The 3,126-nt window shown below is 25.9% G+C and overlaps 1 non-coding gene across 1 annotated transcript; it reads right to left on the bottom strand.

Annotated features, from left to right (window-relative positions):
- Positions 1-1,011: 1,011 nt before the first annotated feature.
- On the bottom strand, positions 1,012-1,083 carry Trnaq-uug (transfer RNA glutamine (anticodon UUG)). Its single transcript has one exon. It is a non-coding gene; the product is annotated as a tRNA-Gln (tRNA).
- Between the last annotated feature and the right edge of the window lie 2,043 nt (positions 1,084-3,126).

Genomic DNA, 3,126 nt, shown 5'->3' with positions numbered 1-3,126 from the left:
AGTATTTTTTGAGTTTATATATCTAAAACAATACTTTCAATCAGTTGGTAGCATGGCCGAGCGGTGTAATCCGCTAGATAAAGGTTATAGTCTCTTCGGAGGCGTAGGTTCGAGTCTAACTGCTGCCATTAGTTTTTGATTTTGTTACAGAAAAAGCTTACAACTAGTTTTTATTTGGTTAATTTCTAATGGTTTCTTTTCTCCGCTTGATATTTTGTTTTGTTGAAAACCTATTAAGTTTAATTTAAAAAATAAGTTCTAAATTAATTTGTATACTAAATCAAAAAATATTTTTTAAGGTAATAGAGTTATCTGTATTTAGTAGTCATTATTTTCTGTGCAACAATAAAACAATCATGAAACTCAACAAAGTAAGTTACATTATTTCTAATTTCAACTCTAACATCATTGAGTCTTTTAAATTAACTAATGCGTTAATTTATATAACAATAATGTTTAATGTTACATATTTTAAATAAATTATTTAGAATAATTTATTACTAATATTTTTTTTCCAAAAATTCGTTAGATAAATTAGATTTTAAAATTTCTAGACTATTTTTTGATATATAGGGCATAAAGATTTACAAACTAAGGTTTTAAAACCTGTAAAATACTTTAAGACTAATATTTATGTAATTGTTGAAAATTTGGCTTAATCAACTAAATAAATTTTAAACCTCGTTTTAAAAATATTAATTGACTAGTTTTAGATATTTACTAAAAGCTTGCTATGTTTATAAATTTTGAAAACTTTAAATTTTTATTACAGTAATCACCAGTTTATTTTTATGTAAACTATAATTTCACTTTACTTTATTAGATGCTCGTTTTTGTTTTTAAAATTATCATCAAGTTTATTTTTCTGAAAATTGTAGTTATAAAAAGCGTTAGTTTCCTTAGGAACTTTAATTTATTTAAAATTTGTAAAATTATAGAATTCATTATGAAATATGTCAGTAGAATGATAAAACTTCAATTTATAAATATACTGTTTCAAAAAAAAAGTAAAGGTCCTACCGAGACTTGAACTCGGATCACAGGGTTCAAAGTCCTGTGTGCTAACCATTACACCATAGGACCGCACGCCATTGATAAGCATTGTAGCAATATATACGCTACGCTAAGAGCAGCTTTTGTGACGTAACAATACTGTTTATAAACGTGCGTTTATGTTATTAGACGATTTGCTCGTTGTTCTAGAGCAACGTAAATATTTGACGTGCCGGATCCAAAAAAAATTAGTCCTCAGCGGGCCGAAGCATTTCGAGTAAGTGATCTACCGGATTCAGTTGGATCCAGGGGCGTCGCGTGGGGTGGCACACTGGAGCTGCAGTCCCACTTATTCAAAAAAAAAAAGAAAAAAAAAGAAAATTTCCCTTTGTTTCAGTTTTCCTGCTTTATTCAATTGAACTTAACGATAAATTTGTTAGTTTTTCAAATTTTACATTCAATTTTCAAATATTTGTTAAATGGCTGGCGCTGCAAGCTAAAACTGTGTGTGCTGCATTTTAAACATATACAAATATCCTATACAAAAAGTTGTTGAAAAGCTTATTTTTGGAGCTGCATTCAACGCAGCGTTATGTGAATTAAACTGAATATAAAGAATATAGTGAATATGAATATACTGCTAATTAGTTTTTGAACATTGTACATTGAAAAAACTACTAAACGTAAACAATTTGAATACAGTGAAAGCAAAGTTTAGTTTTTGAGGTGAAAGTTGCAAGATCAAAACCCAGTGGTCAACACATATACAAAAAAAATCTATATAAGCCAAAAGTTTTAACAAGTTTTTAAAGGATATTATTAAAAAAAATTCAAAACTCAATAAATATGTGTGTGTTTTATTGATAATTCTTTAAAAAATGGTCATTAAGTTTTTTTTTTATATATCATAATTTTTTATTCCAGATTACCTTAAAGTAAAAGAAAACAAAGACTACCTATCTTATTTACATAAAATGATTGAATTTCTTTTAAATATAACTAACTTTGTTTGATAATTTTTAATATTGAAATAAGCAATATGTAGCTAACAAGTTACATGCAAGTTTTAAATGTAACTGCCTTATATTGATAATAAAATTTGTGTAAAAAATTAAAATGTTCAAGTTTAGATCTACAACCTAAAGTTTTCTCAACTTAATGTAAAAATATTTAGAACAAGATTATAATTAAAGATATAAAAAAAATATTTTAAACTAAATACCACTCAAAAATTGAAAACTCTATTCTTAAAAAATTTCAAAACATCTTAACTATTTTGCTAAAAAACTTTGTTAACAAATGCTGAAAATAAAGGAAAAGGTAAGATATAGTGAAATAGTTTTTTTTTCTGTAAAATTGCTTACATAAAGAACCTGTTGTTGCCCTAGTTTTATTTTAAGCATCTATTTGATTCTGATCAAAACAACAAAAAAAAATTTTAAAAAGAACTCTGATACCACTCCATGATTTCTGTATGGTTTGACATTAAATTTAAATTGATATTAAAGCATTTATAAAATAGTTTAATACAGCTTGAGCTTACTTTGTAGACTTTTAAGTAAACTATAAATTCTTTTGAATTGCTCTTTGAATTGAATTTTGACATATAGTTAATTAAAGTTTGAGAGCACTAAAATTTTATAAAGAGAGGAAAGTACAAACTGACTTAACAAAAGAAAAACTAATTGTTTATCTCCAATCTCCAATACTTACACAACAAAAGACAATTCTCATAGTTAAACTTATATCAACCTGTTTTAAAACTAACAAGTTTCATCTATTTAATTTAAATGAAAAAGTTGTTAAATACAAAGGACATAGGGGGTCTATCATATTTTTATAGCAAAAATTAGCATTAGAAATTGTATTAAAGCGTTACTTATATATTAAAAGATTCTTTTCACATTAAAAAAAAAAGCTTTGGAAAAATCAGTACCGTGTAAAGATTTTCACAAATAGTTCAACACGAGCATAATTAATTTTTTAGGTTGTTTTAAAAAATAACAACATGCAAACTACAAATTATAAAGAATGGACTGTGGATCAGCTTAAACGCCTTGATATAAATGCTTTATATGAGGTTGAAAAGCTCAAGTTAAAAAACAGCAGACCAACACCATATATTTCAATTAC

Source organism: Thalia democratica, chromosome 8 (genome assembly GCF_965202585.1).
Source record: "Thalia democratica chromosome 8, ktThaDemo2.hap1.1, whole genome shotgun sequence".
NCBI lineage: Eukaryota > Metazoa > Chordata > Thaliacea > Salpida > Salpidae > Thalia > Thalia democratica.
This window is presented reverse-complemented; position numbering and strand designations above follow the sequence as displayed.